The sequence below is a fragment of the Acomys minous genome (assembly GCF_964271855.1).
Source record: "Acomys minous genome assembly, chromosome: 1".
NCBI classification, from domain to species: domain Eukaryota; kingdom Metazoa; phylum Chordata; class Mammalia; order Rodentia; family Muridae; genus Acomys; species Acomys minous.
The window spans coordinates 62,698,825-62,721,262 of NC_140483.1; the positions used below are offsets into that span (position 1 = coordinate 62,698,825).

Sequence of the window (22,438 nt, forward strand, 5' to 3'; positions counted from 1 at the left end):
AGCTCTGTACCACATTTTTAGTTGGGTTTATTTTTTCTTAATGTTCAATTCTTTGAGTTTTTAATATATATATATTTTGGATATTAGCCCTTTGACGGATTTGGATTGGTGAAGATCTTTTCTCAATCTGCAGACTGATGTTCTGTCCTGTTGACAGTGTCCTTTGCCTTAGAGAAGACTTTCAGTTTCAAGGGGTCCCATTTATTAATTGTTGATCTTGGAGCCTGAGCTGTTGGTGTTCTGTTCAGGAAGTTGTCTCCTGTGCCAATGAGTTCAAAGCTCTTCCCCACTTTCTCTTCTAATAGTTTTATTGTATCTAGTTTTATGTTGAGGTCTTTGATCCACTTGGACTTGAGTTTTACGCAGGGTGATGAATATGGATTTATTTGCATTTTCTACATGTAGCCATCCAGTTAGACCAACACCATTTATTGAAGATGCTATCTTTTTTCCATTGTATTGTTTTGGCTTCTCTATAAAAAATCAAGTGTCCATAGGTGTGTGGATTTATTTCTGGGTCTTCAATCTGATTCCATTCATCAACCAGTCTATTTCTATGCCAGTACTATGTAGTTTTCATTGCTATAGTATAGCTTGAAGTCAGGGATGGAGATATTTCCAGAAGTTCTTTTATCGTATTGGATTGTTTCAGCTATTCTGTTTTTTGTTTTGTTTTGTTTTGTTTTTCCATATGAAGTTTAGAATTGTTCTTTCAAGGTCTATAAAAATTGTGTTGGTATTTTGATGGGCATTGCATTGAATCTATAGATTGCTTTTGGTAAGATGGTCATTTTTACTATGTTAATCTTACTGATCCATGAGCATAGGACACCTTTCTATCTTCTGATATCTTCTTCAACTTCTTTGTCCAGAGATTTTGAAGTTCTTGTCATATAGGTCTTGGACTTGCTTGGATATAGTTACACCAAGATACTCTATATTATTTATGGCTATTGCAAAAGGTGTAGTTTCCCTAATTTCTTTCTCAGCTCATTTGTATAAAGAGGACTTCTTACATTTTAAATTTAATCTTGTATCCATCCAATTGCTGAAGGTGTTTATCAGCTAATGGAGTTCTCTGGTGAAAATTTGCAGTCATTTATATATCCTGTCATATCATCTGTGAATAGCCATAATTTGACTTTTCCCTTTCCAATTTGTATCCCTTTGATCTTCTTTAATTGTCTTATTGCTCTAGCTACAACTTCTGGTACAATATTAAAGAGATATAGAGAGAGTAGACAGCCTTGCCTTTTCCATTATTTTATTGGAATTGTTTTGAGTTTCTCTCCATTTAATTTGATGTTGGCTATTGGCTTGCTGTATGTAGCCTTTATTATGTATGGGCCTTGTATCCCTGATCTAACCAAGACTTTTATCATGAAGTAGGGTTGGATTTTATCAAGGGCTTTTTTCTGCATCTAATGAAATAATTGTGTGATTTTTTTTCAGTTTGTTTATATGATGGATTACATTGATGGATTTTCATATGTTGAGCCATCACTACATCACTGGGATGAATCCTACTTGATCATAGTGCATGATGTGATTTTTGTATTCTTGGATTCAGTTTGCATGTATTTTATTGAATCTTTTTGCATCAGTGTTTATGAGTGTAATTGGTCTGAAATTTTCTTTCTTTGTTGAGTCTTTGTGTGGTTTAGGTATCAAGGTGACTGCGGCTTCATAGAATGAATTTGGCAATGTCCCTTCTGTTTCTATTTTGTGAAATAGTTTGAGGAATGTTGGTATTAGTTCTTCTTTGAAGGTCTGGTAGAAGTCTGCACCAAAGCCAGCTAGCCCTTGGCTTTTTTTTTTTTTTTTTTTTTTTTTTTTTTTTTTGCTTGGGAGACTTTTGATAACTGCTTTGGTTTCCTTAAGGCTGTTTAAACTGTTTACTTGACCTTGATTTAACTTTGGTAAAAATCTATCAAGAAAATTGTGCATGTCTACTAAATTTTCCAATTTTGTGTAATATAGCATTTGAAGTAAGACCTAATGATTCTTTGGATTTCCTTAGTGTCTGTTGTTATGTTCCCCTTTTCATTTCTGATTCTGTTAATTTGGATGCTCTCTCTGCCTTTTAGTTAGTTTGGCTAGAGGCTTGTCTATCTTGTTGATTTTCTTAAAGAGCCAGTTCTTAGTTTAGTTAATACTTTGTATTGTGTCCTCTTTGTTTCTAATTTATTGATTTTAGCCCTGAGTTTGATTATATCAAGGTCATTGAGCAGGGAGTTATTCAGCTTCCATGAGTGTGTAGGCTTTGTGTTATTTTTGTTGGTGTTGAAGTCCAGCTTCAATCCATAATGATCTGATAAAAAAAAACAATGTTCATTCAGTGTTCTTGTATCTGTTGAGGTTTGCTTTGTGACTGACTGTATGGTCAAATTTGGAGAGGGTTCTGTGCAGTGCTGAGAAGAGAGTATATTCTTTTGTGTGTGGGTGAAAAGTTCAGTAGACATCAACTAGGTTCCATTTGATTCATGACCTCTGTTAGTTTCATTATGTCTCTATTTACTTTCTGTCTCAATGATCTGCTTATTGGTGAGAATGGGGTGTTGAAGTCCCCCATTACTAATGTGTGAGGATCGATGTGTGATTTAAGCTTTAATAATGGTTCTTTTAGAAATGTGGGTGACCTTGTATTTGGGGCATAGATGTTCAGGATTGAGGTATCCTCTTGGTAGATTTTTCCTTTGAGAATGAAATGTCTTTCCCATCTCTTTTTACTAATTTTGGTTGAAAGCCTATTTTATTAGATATTAGGGTGGATTCTCCACTTTGCTTCTTGGGTCCCTTTGCTTGGACCCAGCCTTTTCCTCTGAGGTAATGACTATCTTTGTTGCTGAGGTGTATTTCTTGTATGCAGAAGAATGATGGGTCCTTTTTACATACCCATTCTGTAACCCTGTGCCTTTTTATTGGAGAGTTGAGTCCTTTGATGTTGAAAGATATTAGTGACGAATGATTGTTAGTTCCTTTTATTATGAAGTTGGTGGTGATTGTGTGTATGTGTGCTTGTCTTCTTTTGGTTTTTCTGTTTTGAATTTATGTATATCCTGTGTTTTCTTGGTGTAGTTGACTTTTTGGGTTGGAGTTTTCCTTCTAGTATCTTCTATAGGGCTGGTTTTGTAAATAGATATTAAATTTGGTTTTGTCATGGAATCTCTTGTTTTCTCCCTGTGTGGTGATTAAAAGCTTTGCTGGGTTTAGTAGTCTGGGATGCTATCTGTCATCTCTTAGGGTTTGCATGAAATCTGCGTAGGCCCTAATGGCTTTCAAAGTCTCTGTTGAGAAGTCGGGGGTGATTCTAATAGGTCTGCCTTTATATGTTACTTGGTCTTTTCTCCTTGCTTCTTTTAATATTTTTTCCTTAGATTTAGTGTTTTGATTATTATGTGGCAGGAGGAATTTCTTTTCTGGTCTAATCTATTTGGTGTTCTCTAAGCCTCTTGTATGTTTAAAGGCATCTCTCTCTCTCTCTCTCTCTCTCTCTCTCTCTCTTTCTTTAGATTGCAGGAATTTTTTCTATTATTTTCTTGAAAATATTTTCTGGTCCTTGGAGTTTAGAATCTTCACTTTCTTCTGTATCTAATATTCTTAGATTTTACTTTTTTTCATGGTGTCTTTAATTTCCTGGATGCTTTATATTACGATTTTTTTCAATTTAATGTTTTCTTTGACAGATGTATCGAATTCTTCAATTGTATCTTCTATACCTGAAATTCTCTTCTCCATCTCCTGTATACTGTTGGTGATGCTTTTCTGTGATTTCTGTTCTCTATTTTTCCATCTCCAAGATTTCCTTGGTTTGCATTTTCTTTATTGATTCTATTTTCATTTTCAGGTCTTGAACTATTTTCTTCATTTCCTTCACATGTTTGATGGTATTTTCTTGTATTTCTTTGAAAGATTTATTCATTTCCACTATAAAAGTTCGTATTTGTTTGATTGTATTTTCCTGTATTTCTTTGGCAGTTTATTTATTTCCTATTTAAATGCCTGTAACTTCTTTATAAGCATAGATTTAATGTCATTTTCTTGTGTTTCATTTGCTTTAGGGCATCCAGTGTTTTCTAGGGTTGCTGGTGGAGCCACAGTGCCCTGGGTTTTGTTGATTATATTCTTAGGCTGGCCTTTAGCCATCTGGGTGTTTGTGGTGTTGGCTGTTTTTTCCCAGAACCTGATGGGTTTCTTGGGCCTGTGAGAGGAGCCCTGTGTCTTGGGCTGGGGGCTAAATCTTCTTCTGTAGCCTACAGCCCTGCTCTGCTGGTTGTGTCCCAGTTGGACCTATAGATTAGAAATTATGGTATGGGTTTATAATCTGTGTGATCCTGTAAAGTCCTGCAGGCCTCCTCAAGACAGCAATTAGTGCCTTGAACCATAGACCGGATCATTTTCAGGATGATGGGGGTAGGTCTGAGGTAGTACCACGTGTGTCTGGGAAGTCTGAGGTAGTAGCATGTATGTCCGGCAGCCGGATCCTCTCCATTCTCTGCAGGAGCACAAATGAGTGCTGGTGTTCCGCAGTCAGCAGCATGGCTGCTTGATCCTGGTATTCAGACTCCACTGGGCTCTGACATCTTGGAATGGAGACCATTTATGTATGTTCCTCGTGTCCAGCCTGTCTCCACAGGGGGACCAGCAGAGGCTGGGACCCTGTCCTTGGTATCCAGGAGTTGTCCTTGTGGAGGTAAGAGGAATCTATGTTCTGGGTACTGGAGCTGTGCTTTCCCTGTATTTGTGGAGTATGAAGGCACTGGATGTGACTTTTGGACCTGGCAGTTAGCTATGGAGGGCTTGGAATTATGCATCCCTAGTTCCCGGGAATGCCTCCTTTGGAGTCAGCAGCCAGGTCACTCACTTGGTCCATAGTCTCTTATCTTCTGGTACTCAGATACGGTATACACCGGACACTCCCATCTTAGAAAACACTTTGTAGCTTTCCCTGTTCTAGCTCCCCTCCTGATTCCTTCTGGACCTCTTCCCTTGGCTGAATCTATGCTTGACTTTTTATGTGACTACTGAAGATGATAATTCAGGCCCTCATGATGCCAGACGTCATCTCTTTGCCCCGTATGCATTTTTGAGCTTATGGATGACTGGGTAAAAAGACCTGTTCCTTTCCTTTGCAATAAAAGAAACACTTTACAAATAAATCTTCTCACGGTAAGTCTTTATCTCATATCCACATTATTAGAAAATGTAATGCTAGATAAAGGTTGGTTTACTGTGTCTGGAGAGATGGCTCAACAGTTAAGAGCACTTGCTCTTCTCCCACAGAACCCCACTTTAGTTTGTAGCACCTCTGTTAGGTGACCCATGTCAGTAATCCTATCTGAAGGGTATCTGATGTGCTCTTCTGGCTTTGCTGGGAACCTGCACACACGTGCACACACATATGCACACAATCTTTTTAACGAATCAAACATATTTTTAAGTGATGGCTCAGTTTACCAAATGTATGTTTGTATCTCATCCCTAAAGACAGTTCACAATCTTTTGATAATGAGCTTTTGTGTACCTTTGTCCATAGCTACAAAAGTTGAAAACAAAAAGATCAAGCCACCCACCTCTAGTAACCCCAGTTCATAACCTCAGTGTTATTGATAACTTGGCAGGGAGACCTTCAGAGACCTCTTCCTCATTTAAAGTCAACGCTCCTAGGCTGGGGAGCCGAATTAGAACTCAGTATTGTCAGCCAGCACTTTCTTGATGCTCGAGGTCAGCAACCTGACCCTGGTCTGATTGGTAGATTTTCTAAAAGCTCTGTGTAATTCTTGGTGCCATTAAAAAAAAAATTCTCGGTGTGGAAGCAGAGATAATGAACCATCCCAGCCTGGGAGGTAACCATGTACTGAGCTGCTAGCAGCTGGAGTTAGTGGGTGGAGCCAGAGTCCAGACTCTGCCCCTCCTGGGCACCTGTGGTACAGGCATAGTGGAAGATAAGGCACGTGCTCAAAGTGATTCTGCATTATTAAACAGAATATGTTTGCTGTGCTTACGCATGCTCTTTCCTTCCCTGATCTCCCCCTCCATCCTTTCTTTCCTTGTTTCCCTCCATTCTTCCCCACCTCTTACCTTTGTTCCATGCCATTCCTTTCTGAGACTCCTCTCATTCCTGAAAGGTGGGGCTTAATTTGGGGATGGGTGGGCATGGGAATGGCTGTCCTGATGCCACTGAGACACTGGGAATAAGGAGTTAATCAGAAAATCCATTAACTCCATAAACACAGGCAGAGAAGCAACAGCACGGGGCTCCAAAGAGATCTGGGCTCCAGCACCAGAGACAGCCTGCTTGGCAGGAGCCTGGGAGACAGTGGAAGTCTGTTCTTTTGGCTTTCTGAGAATGGGGGTTGGGTGGGGATTTCACAGCAAGAGGCTGCAGTCAAGTTCTCAGATTTCCAGGCTAGAAGCTGGGGGAAGAGGGTGGGAACAGGATGTGTGATACTAAAGCCTCTTTTGATGTTAACTCACTTCCCAGGTGAGAGATCCTAGTGAGGGCTGTCCATTAGAGATAACATCGCAGTTCTTGTCCCTCTCAGGGAGAGGAAGCTGCTGCAGAAATGTTGTAGACTGAGCAGAATTTCTTATACTTCCTTCCCCTCCCTCCCTTCCTCCCTTCCTCCCTTCTTTCCTCCCCCCTCTCCCTTCCCCCTTTTCTTCCCCGTTTCCTCTCTTACATACCCCCTCCCCACCCATTCCTCACCCTGACACGTCATCTGCTCAGTTGCCTGTAAGGATGAACACCCTGAACTTCAGAATGTTGAAACTTGCCTGCAGCCCCTCCCACAGCTGGCTTATCACTTGGCTGTCCACAGAGCTGTCGCTCCTGCCTTCCAAACTAGAATGATCTGAGAATTAGCCCTTACTCCTTAGCTTGGCAGCCACCGCTCTCAAAGGCTAATCTTTTTACAAACGCATAGGCTTTTTGTGGACATCATTTCCCCATCTCCAACAAAAACCGTAATAACCCAAATTCAGCATGAAAATTCAAAGGCTTAGTCTCTGTTGAAAACAACAAGATCAGAGGAATGGAATTTTTTAAAGCCAGAAGGGAGCTTAGAGATCTGAGTAGTTACTAAACAAACGCAACTCTGGGAGGCTGTCTGCTCATCTCTGATGCCTGTTTGTGTTACCTGGGGTCCTTTCTGTATCTCCAGGAGTACAGAAATACAGAGAACAAATCCCTTTGGTTATTATTCTATTATTTACCAATCACAATGGCTTGCATCTGAGCATCATAGGCTCTCTTTTGAACTTCCTGTTTGTCTTTTTCCTTTATGGCCACAGTTATATTTAGAAATCTGAAATAGCCCCAAGAACTAATGACTCTTTGGAGTTCTGAACAAACTTGTGCACTGTTCTTTGTGCACACACATAACAGACAGCTGAACACCCCGTATGTATGTATGTATGTATGTATGTATGTATGTATGTATGTTTGTTTATACGTGTTTTGGGGGAGCACTTCTGTGGAGCTATTATATGAAGCAACAACATGACTGCTCCAAGGTATAATTAAATGGAAGGTTTTTATTGTAGATATGAGGCAGAGAACAGCCAAAGGCACCTGGAAGTGTCTAGAACAGAAAGACAAAGTAGTAGACTGACATGGCCAGTAGACTGGGCCTTGCCAGGAGAGAAACAGGAGTGAGAGAAGAAGACAAAGAAAGCGTGAGCCAGAGGGGGCAGTACAGAGGGCTAAGAGAGGGAGACAAAAGAGAGTACGTAGCCAAACCATCAGGGTGATAAGGAGAAACGAGTAGCTTGTAGGAGGGAAGCCCATGAGCTGGGAGAGTTTAGGGTAAAGGATTGAGTGAGAACAGCTAGGATGCCATCCTGTGTAGCATCCTGCTTTTAAAGTCAAAGAAGTCTGGCATTTCCATATAGCCTTCTTTCTCAGCGGGGTTCCTTCTTTGCCTGGTCCCCTAAGAGCTTCCCATAGCTCTCACGGAAGATTACTGGCCAGACCTTTTCCTGGTAAGAAACCCCGGGAGTCAGGGATTCAGCAAGCACCTGGGGATTCCTGGAGATGCCCACCCTATGCTAATAAGATATCTTGGTGTCTTGACTTTCAACAAATAACCTTTAACCATACCTGGAGATTCTCCCCCACTCATAGGATAATTAAGTACTGCTTTCCTTTCTTATGATAGGGCTGGTTCGGCACATGTAGAATAGTATCCCTAGCACCTCTAGCCCCAATGAATCATACATTCACCCTCAAAGCCCCTCCCACTGTTCAAGGTTTATAATTCCCTGGCTCTCACAAAATAAAGGGGGCCACCATCATCTATTTTACCATGACTGTCTGAGATTAATCACTTATTCTGGGGAAGGAAGGGCTCCCCTTCTCCCTGAAGGCTCCTGTGAGCTTGGACCCCCACTGAGCTGCCTCTGGCCCCCTCCCATCCACCCCCACTCCCTCCCAGGCCGCTTCGAGCTTCTGCCATTCACTGGCATGTAAGTGGGATCATTGATGCCATCTTTCTAGTCACCCACTGCAGTACTAGTATGTGGGAGCAAGTGCTTGGTTGGCTGTTCTCAAAGTAGCCATTTTTGTCTGCCCAGACAGAACCAGGCTCCCACCTCTGCCTCTCTTGGTTTTCAAGCTCCAAGCAAGCCTCTGTTACTGGCTACTCATAAAGCAGCCACTGATCCACTCAAGTAAGGCCAGACCCTTGTGACTGCCTGGCTTAGGTTCCACTCAGTGCTTCATCCTTTTCTGCCAAAGAAACAAGCACTTCCATTTCCTGCCTGGCGGTAATGTCAGAAATGAGGACCGCCAATCATGGACTCTGGCATGTGTAACAGGCACTTGTGATCCTGGAGACCAGTATACACTCTGGTATGCTAATAGTTATCACAGATAGCCATTTATATGCACACACACACACACACACACACACACACACACACACACACACATACACACACACACACACACACACACACACACACACACGTCAAAGTGATTAGTAAGGAGCTCTAAGAGAGTCTCAGGCACTGAGGAAAGCTGATGTGTTAGTACAGTTACTTCCTGGGACTTTCCTTAAGGGTGCTGTCTGGTAGAGATTGAGGACTGAAACAGTATTTCTGTGCATCTCATTCAGCCCATTCATAACTTGTTCATGAGAGATTTGGCCCAGGAGCCTTAGACAGGAAGCCAGCACAAGTAGTTTGATACTGACTATTCAAAATGGTCTCCTGGTAATTAGGCTAGTGTTAAGGAAGTAAGGCTTCTGCCCCATTCCAGCCAGAGCTCAAAGATGCTAGTAAGTACAGTAAGGATGTTTTTGTCTCTTAAATAAAAATTTGACAGTCAGTTATCCTTGCAGGTAGAGGATGTGCTGCTGACATTTGAAATAAATGTGCTGCATGAAATGGCCAAATGTAATCACTTAAAGTGTGTGGCTGCTGTAGTTCTGTTGGATGGCTGTACTCTTATCAATCTGCAGAGTGGTTTGTTTCAGTAGGAATGAGCTTTGCACATTCATTCAATCATCCCTGGAGGAGAATCAAGGCAGGTGGTTGTAGTGACATTGAGTCAGGGCTGAGGAATTCTCCTGACAGCTGGGTTGTCTGTGTTGCTCCACCAGTACACACACATCTCTTTTTCAAATGTTACTGCTGATCTGTCTGTAGGTGTCTGCTCTTCATGTTCCTACCTTCTGTAAGAAGCCTTTCTTTGTGCCTGTTATTGGAAAGCATTTTTTTTCCTGGACACCATCCCAAGGACATTAAGCCTCCCTTCCTTTCTGAGGGTAGTCAAGGTTTTTCCAGCAAGATACACTTTATGTTTGTAACATAGTTCTTCTATTTAAGAGCCATCAGAATACCTGGAAGAGTGACTGAGACACAGATTCCTGGCTTCATCCTCAGAGTTTCTGCTGGTGCTGATGAGTATGGGATGAAGGACACAGAGCAGACATGGGAAAAGATGAGAGGCTTCATAGCATGACCCAGGAGGATAATAACAATACTTTTATATAGTAGGAAATCATCAGGAATAAATTAACAAGGATCCCTCAATTTGGTTCCAGAGGTCTCTACGTGTTGCTTCCAGTTAACCATGTGTTCGTGAGGGTGATTTCTCTTCTGTGAGACATCCTCATGCTTACAGAGGGCATCATCCTCATGTTATAGATTCAGTCTTCATTTTCACACTGTAGAGTCAGTTCATCATCCTCTGGCTGCAGGGTCAGTCCATCATCCTCATGCTGTAGGTTCAGCCCATCATCCTCAGGCTGTAGAGTCAGTCCATCATCCTCATGCTGTAAGGTCAGTCCATCATCTCATGCTGTAGAGTCAGTCCATCATCCTCATGCTGTAGAGTCAGTCCATCATCTCATGCTGTAGAGTCAATCCATCATCCTCATGCTGTAGGGTCAGTCCATCATCCTCATGCTGTAGGGTCAGTCCATCATCCTCATGCTGTAAGGTCAGTTCATCATCCTCAGGCTGTAGAGTCAGTCCATCATCCTCATGCTGTAGGGTCAGTCCATCATCCTCATGCTGTAGGGTCAGTCCATCATCCTCATGCTGTAAGGTCAGTTCATCATCCTCAGGCTGTAGAGTCAGTCCATCATCCTCATGCTGTAGGGTCAGTCCATCATCCTCATGCTGTAGGGTCAGTTCGTCATCCTCAGGCTGTAGAGTCAGTCCATCATCCTCATGCTGTAGGGTCAGTCCATCATCCTCACGTTATAGAGTCCATTCATCAGTGATGCAGGATGTGTGCTGTATTGTTAAGATAATAACTAATGCCTGCTTGTCTGTTAACAGAACTAAAACACTGGGCCTATTGTCAACACTGTCCCAAAGTACTTTGTCTCATGCGTTTGACTGCAAGACTTGTGAGAAAGCCTTCTGTGGCCCTGAGTACTGCCAGATTTTATGCTTGTTGCTGGCTAGAATGAACTTTTTAAGAAACACATGATCTGTCAAAGAAAATATGCTACTTAATTTAATTTAGGTCTTGAGATAACCTGATATTTTATGAGGTAGCCTATAATTTTTATCTGAGTGTTACCAGTAAGAGAGTGTTTTACTCTATATGTATTTTAAGTGTAACTTTTGAGTTTACTTTTCTACCTAGAAGAATTAGATTTATTCCTAAGGGTGACTAGTTAAAGACCCTACTTTTCTCCTTTATGGCCATATCTCTGAATTGGATGATTCCAATAAATGTAGCAAAACCTGTCAGAAACAAGTTAAACAAAGTAGTGCGTATTTTGGCTCACAGCTTGAGGGTACCATCTATCATGGTGGGAAGTCATGGGGGCAGGAGTGTGAGGCAGCTGGTCACACTGTAGCCACAGTCAGGGAACAGGAGAGGAGGAATGCAGGTTTTCAGCTCATTTCCTCCTTTTTAAGCATTTCTTTAAGTGTGTATGTTTGTGTGTTACTATGTGTATCACAGTAGGAGTGTGGAGATCAGATGACAATTTTTAGGTATTGGTTCTTTCTTCTGCTATGCGAGTCCCAGGGATCAAACTTATGTCATCATAAGCAGCATCTTTACCTGTTTACCTATCTCACTGGACCACTTTCTTGTTTTACTTTGTCTAGGACCCCATGGAATGGTATTAGCTATAGCTGGGGTCAGTCTTTCCACTTAAATTAATCTAAACTAGAGATTCTTATTAACATGGCTGGAGCTAACGTAGTGTAGAAATTCCCTCACCGCCATGCCCAGAAACTTGTCTCCAAGAAGAGAGGCTAGATGCTGTGAAGTTGACAATCAACGTGAACCACCACAGTCTTAAACAAAGTACTATGAAGAAATTTCATTAGTGGCCACAGTTGTGACTCCTTTCTACCCTCCTTACCTTTTAACCCTGTGTCCTGTCTGCTTCCTTTGCCCCACGGTCCTGTTTCCTTGGCAAGTAGCCCTGCCTCATTCTTGACAGCTGAAAATCTGGCTGACTCGGATACACGTGAAGTAGATTGGCAAAATTTAAATTCCAGTGGGGCCAGAGGATCATTCAGAACTTCGTAAGAAGTGCTGAGTATGTCTTTTAGGGCACAGTGACCTTTGCTGGCCACACCCAACTTTGAACTGCCACTTAGTGAGATATTTATGGCACCCCATGACTGCTTCAGGGTAGATATTTAACTAAAGTAAACACAAAGCAGGTTTTCATATTTACCAGTGGAGAAGTTATTAATGACATCCACCTTGGAAAGATGTACATTGGCTTCTGATAGGCACGGACTGAATCACCTGTCCCTTAGACATTGTACTTCTTCCTGTGACTTCTGTTGTGCTCTGTAGCAAGGTGGCTCTGGATACTCCTTAGTCATGCAATCTAAGAAGGAGTAGTCACCAAGCCATTAGACTACAGCACTTGATCTCTGGATTCCCTTAATATTTATTGACTGGTTATTATATGTGCATGTGTAATGTATGTACATGTTTGCATGGGTATATACATGTGTAAATGTGTATGTGTATGTGGAGTCTTGAAGTTGACATCAGGTGTCTCCTTCATCATATTTTATTTTGAGGCAGAGTCTCTCATTGAAAGTGGAGCTCACTGATATGTTTTGGCTAGCCTGACTGGACTAAGAACTCAAGGGATATGTTCTCACCCAAGCCCCATGTGCACACATGATGCTGTGCACAGCTTTGTAGAGCAAGTCCTGGGGATCCAAACTCAAGGCCTCATGCTTACACAGCAAGTCTTTACTGTGGAGCTTTGTCCTCAGCCCTGTGAATTCCACTTTAAAGAAAACTGGAGGTTCATATAAATTAATTTTGTAATTGATCAGTTAAGACTCTCCAAATCTGACTTTCATAGCAGGAAATGCTTTCTCCTTAATATATATTATCCATAACTAACACCCTGTGATGTCAGCACCATTGCTCCTATTGGGGAATCGAATGACTTTCCTCCTTGATTGTGTAACTAATAAGTGATGTAACTTGGAATCTGCCCCTAATGGTTACAAATCCAGTTGATTTTAAACCATGGCATGGTTCTGCGAAAGGGACCATCGTGTCACAATGTGAAATGTAACTAACTGGATTGCATATTTCTAGATCCTAGGCACAGTCCACCTTTCCAAGGACCTATGAATCTGCTGGCAGCATCTTTTGTTACCAAACATTTCAATACTTTGCCCTTCTGCTAGCACACGGCAGGAGCCGCTCATTCTGCTGCCTACATTTTACAGTCAAAGTTAAAAATTAGTTTACAACTGGTGGGCAGAGAGGCTGGAATTAGATCGCAGTTTTATAGACAGCCCTGGTGTAAGATGAACCTCTGCACAAATAACTAGCTACTCAGAATTGGGCATTGATGGGACATTTATCATGGGGAGTGAATCAAAGGAGGGAGCAAGAATTTCAGACTAGCCTAACTGGGGAGGTTTATAAAGAGAGAACCCATGGAAATTAACATAGAAAAGATATGAAAAGTCAAGCCTAGAGAGATCGGTCAATTGGCAAAGTGTTTGCTGTGGAAGTGTGTAGGCATCAGAACCCACATTAAAAAAATTAAGCAAACAAAGAACAGCAACAACGAAACAAAACAAAAACATAAAACTGGGCCTGGAGGAACAAGCGTATGGTCCCAGTCCTGTGGAGGCAGAGGCAGGAGGCTCTCAGGGGCTTACTGGCCATCCAGCCTGACTGAATTGGGGGAATTCCAGGTCAATAAAGATACTATGAATAAGCAAGGTGGATGGCACTTGAAGGAATGCAACCTCGATTTACCTCTTGGCCTCTGCCTGCACATGCATACCATGCTTAAGCACCACCCTTGTCTATAAAATGAACAGTAATGATTCATAGAAATAAATGTAAGTACATTCACGAAGAGACTCATTAAACCTCCACAAGTGTTTATAAGCAAACAGAAGCAAATTGTCAACTCCTTGGTGGTGAGAAATAGACTGGGGTCCTCCTGACTAAACAGATGCCACAGGCTATCACCACCGTCTTTTGCTTTCATCTCAGCCCTCCTCACCGCGTAGCCATTTTGATTTATTATTTTATCTTAGATAATTCCTATGTCCCTAAGCCTTGCTGTCTTCTCAGACCCCCTGGGCCATTTTGCAGGGCCTCTGCTCAATCTATACTTTCCAGGGAGCCTGCCCCCCTGGAGGACACTTACTCTTGTGAGTTTCATTCAGAGCCATTTCCCCCCAGACATGACATTGCATCTTTATTTATATGTGTATATTCTGTCTTCTACCCTTGGTGACAAGCTCCATATGTTATCATTGCCTGGTATCTGGAACTGGGCTGGGCACGTTATAAATGACTACAAGTACTCATTGAAGGGATGAAGGAGCGACTGTGGTGTGCAGTATGCTTGAGAAATCTTAGATGAACACGAGGTGAGTTTGACAACTTTTCAAATTCTCTGGCTTTTGGTACCAAACTCTTGTTACTTTCCTTTTCCATAGTGTTCTCAAGGTTTTTTGTTTTTTGTTTTTTTTTAAAGAAAGTCAACCACCTTGTACTTTAGACTTCTCCATGAGGAACTGGTAGCTTTGAAAAGAAGCTATAAAGTTCAGATTATATAGTAAAGTCAAGATTCTTTTCATCCAGCAACTATGAATAAAAAGCAGGCGAAGGAGCCTGAGGCCACACAACCATTTGCGGCTACAGACAGATAGTTTTTTCGGGCCAGTCACTAAAAAACCTTGAACTCAGCTGTGTCCATTTTGTTTCCCCAGGGCTAATGGCGTGATTCCGACCCATTCTGTCCGGTGGGATTAGAAAGCCTGGTTTCTGCTCGGTGATGATACATAGGTGCCTCCTGTCCCCATGTCTTTGCTTGACTTTCCTTCCAAGTAAACCCTAGTCTCTTGCCTCTCACCCTTTCATCATCGTGTGGACAGCTCGGACAGTCTCTGGGCAATAGAGACTGTGCTTTGAATTTTTCTTTATTTGAGACATCAGACCTTCATGTATCCCAATCTAGCCTTGAATTTTCTATGTATCGCGGGATGATCTTGAACTTCTGATCTTCCTGCCCCTACCTCCTGATTACCAAGGTAATAAGGGACTAGCTTATTTAAGATGATAGTTCGCTGATGCTGCTGGGGTGGTCTCCATTTTAAAGAGGTGCATAGAGGGCAGAGAGGGCAGAACCCGCATTACAAGATACAGAGGGAGTTGAGGGTTCAGACTGTGCAGCCAATTAGTCAAGCTTTAGAAGCAGCCTCTGCCTGCGGTGTCCTGTTGATTGAAAAAGAACCAATAGATGGGAAAAAGCTGTTCAGAGCGTAGACAGCCTGGTCTCTGTTTCATAAGACATGGACTCCCTCCCCACGGTGATGGACTCTAATCTCCATAACTATGAGTCACAATTATCCTTAAGTGAGCATGCCAACCATTGTGTCTCATGGAGGAGAAAATGAACAAAGCCACCTTATGGGTAGTTTATTCACTTTGTATTTACCTGTTCATGCATTTCCTCTATTTTTTTAACCAAAATTTCTAACAGAGTCAGAATCCTATGACCTTCATTTCTTTGCTGTGTCCCCAGTGCTTAGACTATGGTAGCCGCCGTGCAAAAGAGGATCCTTTGGTTATGCCCATGGAAAACCTGTGAGCTTGCGCTGCATTTGGCCCTAGAGTTACTTGTAGTCCCTGGCAGTCAAGAGCCCTGCGATTCCATCCGCAAAGTAGTTTCAGTACAGTGTGGTCAGAGGGCCCAAGCATGCACCGAGGGTGGACAGGACACAACTCTCATTAACCCAGGGTGGCCTCTGAAGCTAAGCAAGGTATAGAACTGAAGTTGGTGGCAGTCCTCAGAACATTGAGTGTCTGTACCCCCTAGTTCCCTAGAGACCCCCTCCCCCCAACTTCCTCCGTTGTTCTGATGGCACAAGGGAACTTTTCTCAGCAGACTCATTTGCCTTCTCTCTCCAGGAGACTGGGTCTTAGGTAACTGTATGGTAAATCTATGTTCCTCCCAACTCCCCACGGCCTGGCAGTCCGTGGTCTCTACACTCCCCTACAACAGAACATCATCGGGACAGAATGTTAGAGATCGGCTAGCTCGTGTCCTTCATGTCCTCTTGGTGAAGTTGGCAGTGTTAAGAAGTGCTAAAAAAAAAAAAAAAGCAAAAAAACAAAACAACAACAAAAACAGTGGTTAAGACACATCAGAATCAACAAAAGCCTTGACTTTTAATTCTAGTTTTTAATTAGTTTATGTCTGTTATTTCGGGGGCTAGAGAGATTGCTCAGTGGTTAAGAGCACTGCCTGTTCTTCCAAAGGCCCCGAGTTCAATTCCCAACAACCACAAGGTGGCTCGCAACCACCTCTGATGTGATCTGATGCCCTCTTCTGGTATGCAGGTGTATATGCAGGCAGAACACTATACATAATAATAAATAAATCTTTTAAAAAAGACTTTAAGTCTGTTCTTTGACAACTTCATACACGTATGCAGCACATTCTGATTACTGCCCAGCCCCACCTGCCTCTGTCCCTCCATTCCCTAGTGTCTCCCACCCCAGCCGCCATGCCAGATGTATGACTTTGGTTTCACTTTATCACCCATCTCATGTGGGCAGGGCCATCTGTGTGTCCTCTGGATTAGAACTGTCTATTGGGGCCATGGTGAGGTCCATGAGAACTTTTGATTTCTATGATTTACCCTTTTCTACCCATTTCTCAGTGACAACCTTTTCAAAGCCTCACCCTTCCCCCCTCCATTCTTTATTACTAAAAATGCCCCATTGTTTAAAAAAAAAAAAAAAAAAACCTCTGCTCTTCTCTCAGTTCCTCCTAAGGTTTCCCGTCTTCCCTTTCATTGTGTCTCTGATGCTTCCTATGCTATTTCGGAAGGCCCATGAGTGTTGAATAGTGTCCACGGCTACAGCTAGTGGTGGTTTTATTTTCTTTGTGGTCAAGCACGGTTATGAAAGCAATGTGGGCTATGAACAGCTGTTACTGAGTTTCACAAACAGGAAAGTGCCCCCATGGCTATTTTTAAAGCATGCTTTCAGAGATGCAGGGCTGGGGCACTTGCCTTTTTTTTTTTCTCCCTCCACACTGGCTGTGTTTTTCAAGGCATAGTTTACTAAAGCTGTAGCCATGGTTTCTTCAAGGGCTCGGCTCCCCAGAGGGCCCCCCGGCCAATGATAGCCCTTGTGAAAAAAGGGTGGGAAGACTGAATTGCTGGAAACACAGTGACCCGTTGAATGAACTGGTGTCCATCAGTGAGTCTTATGAATGGATGACTAATTGTTTTTATGGGAACAGAAGCAGTAAGGGACTTCTCATAATGCCCAAGCCTTTTGTATTACATCAACATCTTGCCCTTTTCATAACCGCTGAGGGGGGGTGGGAATGGCATTGTAAAAACTTCACTCCTCACCCTGTCATGGAATCAGCATTTCTGGCCATCCAGTGTGCATAGTTCATCTGAGGAAACACAGTTCTATCAGTCATACATGTTGTGTGTCTCTGTAGGTGTTGGTGCATATATGTGAATGCATGCATGGAAAGGCCAGAGGTCAACTTCGCTCTCATTCCTTATTTGGTGCCCTTCTTTCTCCCACAGCGTCTCTCCTTGACCCAGAACTTGCTCATAGGCTATGCTGGCTGCCATAGAGCCCTGGGAATCCTCCTGTCAGCCTGCCCAAGGGCTGGGGTTTCAGGTGCTCACCAACAATGAGTGGCATTTTTCCATGGGTTCTGTGGATTGAACTCAGATCACTATGTTTGCCTGGGAGGCATTTTACCTGCTGAACTGCCATGCGAACTCTGTTTATGTTTGTAGCCCTGACCCTCTGGGCTTCTGAGGGCAAACCACTCTGTGTGTTGAAGGGCTTTTTTATTTTAAGTTGCCGAGAATCCAGGAGAGAGCATCAAGGGTGCATCTCAGGTAGCGGAATGGAGGTTTACTACCTCTGTGGCAGGAATGAGCTTCCGAGCATTGAGTTTGGAGGTTTCCTCCTGAAAAAAATAAAAATGATGGCAGTGATACTCCTGACTGGAAGGATAATAGTAAAAGATTCAAGTGAAATTTAACAAAGGGGTGAAATGTCTTACCTAACATTTTTTCTTTAAGAATAAGTATGTAAAACAGGTATTGGGTATGTCTTTGTATGTCAGCATTTAGTGCCAGTGGGTGGTGTATTTCTCTGAAAAAGACCTAGTGACTTCCATACATAGAGACACTTACCATGCTTCATTCTCTTCTATGTGTTCTGTTCTTTGTGGACTTCCTCACTGTAGTGCTTATCTAATCAACCATTTTAGTAAAGAAGCGAACCTGTGGGATGCACATGAGTGCATGGGCTCATATGTGCCTATATGATGATGGAGGGGGATTAAATCAACTCTGTTAGCCTGTGCTAGACACATAATAGCACACTTGGTCCCACCTCCTTCAGACTTGTGGGGTGTGTAATTCGTAACAAATGACCTAAGGACATCCTAGAAAGCCAGTCTGTCTCTGTATCGTCTGTCTGTCTGCCCATCTGTCTCTGTGTCTCTGTCTCTCTCTTTCTCACGTGTGTGTTTGTGTGCATGCGCATCATATCACACATGTCACAGCACTTGAGTGGAGCCCAGTTTTCTCTGGGCTCCAGAGATGAAACTCAGGTGCTCGGGTTTGGCAGGATGCTCCCTCTACCTGTTGCAGCATCTCACTGGCCCACATCCTGGGCAGTTAGAAATGCTGAGGCAGCATGAAGTCATAACACATTAATGAAGTATGCTAATACTGCCCTGATACCTCCCCCACCGTAAACTATTCAGCAAGTTGGCAAATGAGATACAGACCACCTCTATATCTCTTCAGTTGCTTGGAGGAGAGATAAGTTATTGGCTAATTCTGTAGCCATAAAACATATGTATATGCATGTGCTTGTATGTGTGTATGCATGTGTGTGTGTGAGTATACATGTGTGTGTCTAAGGGAGTATGTGTGTGTGTGTGTGTGTGTGTGCATGCACGTTCATATGTATGTGGATATCAGAGATCAACTTTGGGTGCTGTTCTTAGACTGCTTTTTCTTTGTATTTTGACACAGGTCCTCTCACTCTTTTCTGGAACTCATTGATTTGTCTGACTGCCTGACCATTTAGCCAGTCAGCCCTGAAGATTGTCCTTTCTCCATGTTCCCAGCGTTGGTATTACAATCACGCCCACTGTGCTAGACTTTCTATAACGTGTGGGCTTGGGGATCTGCGCCTTATGCTATAGCACGTGTTGTATGACTGAGCCATTTCCAGCCCACTTCACACCTTTTTTTAAAACTATGTGAAGCTACTACCACTTAAATTCGTGACTTTGGCCTCGTCTCCAGTTTCTACCTGAGGGAAAGTGCTGGCATCAGCATTTTCTTCGACTCTGAAGTGCGGAGACCCCATTGGTTTTCTTAGAAGATAGTAAGCCATCTTTGCAAGCTAACCTTGATACTTCCTTATTAACAGGTCACCCCAAAGCTGCCCAGATCTGTAGAGATGAGTCAGCTTCATGCTGATGGCCGAGTCAGTCCGTTTAGAGAATTCTTTGGAATACAGAAGCCATCTGCCTTTCTGTGTGTGAGCAAGTAGAGGGCCAGATGTGCGTTCTGCAGGAGGAAGAACGTAGCCTGAGTGGAGCCTTCACACACACCTCACCATCGTTGTTCCACACGAGTCCTGTGGAATGCTGTCAGAGGAATCACATCAGAACATCTGTTTATTAATTGCATATTTCCCCTATGAATGCAAGTCCTTCTCTGCCCTTCTCTTATTTCCATGTTTATGGTGTGTGTGTGTGTGTGTGTGTGTGTGTGTGTGTGTGTGTGTATTTTGTAAGTGGGTAGGTGCTTATGAATGTGGGCCAGTGGTTGATGTTAGGACTCTTTCTTTTTTTAAAAAAATTATTTATGTAATTTATTCAGATTACATTTAAATTGTTATCCCCTCACTTGTATCTTCCCATCCCCCTTCCCTCTGTCTTCCACTCTACTCCCCTCCCCTAGGTCTGTGACAGAAGGCGACCTCTCCCCTTACTATAAGATCACAGCCTATCAGGTCTCTTCCTGGTAGCCTGCTTATTCTTCCTCTGAGTGTCACCAGGTCTCCCCACCAAGGGGAAGTGGTCAAATAGGGGTCACCAGAGTTCATATCTGAGTAAGTCCCTGCTCTCCACACAATTGTGGAGAATGTGCTGCCCATTGGCTGGCTTTAGGTTTCCTGCATGCATTGTCCTTGCTTGGTACAGTAACCCTAACCCTAACCTTAACCCTAACCCTAACCTTAACCCTAACCCTAACCTTAACCCTAACCCTAACCCTAACCCTAACCCTAACCCTAACCCTAACCCTAACCTGCCTGGGTCCAGATCCACCAGCCTTAATAGTCTTCTTGCAGGTTTCTAGGACCCTCTGGATCCTTCTATTTCCCCATTATTCCTTACTTCTCTCACCTAGAGTCCCAGTAGGAAGTCCCAGTATCTATCCCAATCTCTGGCTAAGGGAAGACTTTCATGGGACATCTCTGTTGGGCTAGTGTCCAATTATAAGTGAGTATATACCATGGATATCTTTTCGGGTCTGGGTTAACTCACTCAGGATGATCATTTCTAGTTCCATTCATTTGCCTGCAAATTTTAGGATTTTCTTGTTTTTAACAGCTGAGTAGTATTCCATAGTGTAAATATACCACTGTTTCCTTATCCATTCTTTGACTGAGGGACTAGGTTGTTTCCAGGTTCTGGCTATTATGAATAAGGCTGCTTTGAACATGGTTGAGCATATGTCCTTGTTGTGTGGTGGAGCATCTTTTGGGTATATTCCAAGTAGTGGAATAGCTTGGTCTTGAGGAAGCCCTATTCCCAGTTTTCTGAGAACGCTCCAGATTGATTTCCAAAGGGGTTGTACAAGTTTGCACTCCCTCCAGCAATGAAGGAGTGCTTCTTTTCCTCCACGTCCTCACCAGCATGTGGTGTCACTTGAATTTTTGATCTTAGCCATTCTAATGGGAGGACTCTCTCTTGATCACTCTTAGCTTATTAGTGGAGGCATGATCACCCAGCAGAGCCCAGAGCTCAGCAATATGGCTAGTCTCTCTTGCCAGCTTGCTCTGGGAATCCTGTCTCTTCCTTCCGTGGCCAGAATTAGGGTGGGATGTCACAACTTCATGATATTATGTGGGTTCTGAGTTCTAAACTTCAGCCTTCTCGTTTGCATGTGCACACGCACGCACGCGCGTACACACACACGCACACACACACACACACGATATGTGGAGCCATTTCATAGAAAGGTAGCCTATAGAAATATGGAGGATAGAATGAGAGAGAAAAAAGAAAGGAAAATTGAGAGGGAAAGCTGTGTGCATAGTGTCTCGTGCTGGTACTTCCAGCAGTAGGAGAGTGAGGCAGTAGGACCAAGGCTATTGTGGGCTACACGATGAGTCCTAGATTAGCTGGGCCCCATAGGATGTTGCTGTAAAGGGGACAATGGGGGAAAGAAAGGAAGAGAGAGGAGAAAATAAGGAAGAGAAAGAGAAAAACCATGGTAGCCGTCAAGCTAGCTAGATGGATAGATGAGTCATAGTAGGGATGGGGAGAGGAGGTAAGAGTCGGTGGTCGGAGGCTACATCATTTAGTGAATAAAGGACTAATTTCTTCAGCTTCTCAGGGAAGTCACTCCTCTGAGATCCTTCTGCTGTCCCAGTAACTTTGAAAGAAAAACAATGGAAGTAATGGAAGTTAATGGTCTTAGAGAGGAGGCAGGTGAGAGTCTAGGCAAGGTTCAGAGATGCCAGGCAGTTACCAGGGTGACGCTAGATTCAGGCAGATTTCCATCAGCCGGTGGACATTGGCAGGGGCACCAAGAGTTCCTGCCAGTTGGCGACAGGGCTCTTCCTCACCACACTTGATAATAATGGCAGATGCCATCAAAAGCAACAGCCACACCCATCATGTGTGCTCATGTGTATGTGTGTGTGTGTGTGTGTGTGTGTGTGTGTATTATCCAATAGATACTATAGGTTCAAAGTCTGTACATTAAAGAACCATTTCTATAGTTCAATAATATGGATTCATTTAAAATCTTAAAAAGAATCCTTCCTATTTGTGAACCATTCATTATGTACTTGACCTTTATACTTTTTTTATTTTGTTCTTCTCTCTCTCTTCCTGCCCCCTCTCTATTTGTTTTTCTTAATAGAATTAGAGAAGAATTTACTTTATATACTCTATGGTTAAAAATATGCATTTTAGGGACGGCAAGATGGCTCAGAAAGTAAAGACACTCTAAGATAAATTGCTGGGGCCCACATGATAGAAGGAAAGAACATGTGTGCCGTAAAAGGGACACAAATAAATAGAATAAGATACAGATTTAAATTTCATGTATTTGATCCCTCCTTTCCCCATAGTACTGTCAGCTTCCTCTCTAATATATGAGCTTTTCAATCACTGCCATGCTTTGATAAAACCTTGTGTCTGGTCTGTCTTTATAC

At 42.8% G+C, this 22,438-nt stretch overlaps 1 protein-coding gene across 6 annotated transcripts in view; it reads left to right on the top strand.

The window, feature by feature from the left end:
* NCKAP5 (NCK associated protein 5) overlaps positions 1-22,438 on the top strand; it is a 915,906-nt gene that overhangs the window by 142,443 nt on the left and 751,025 nt on the right. The gene's annotated exons all lie outside the window — the stretch shown is intronic.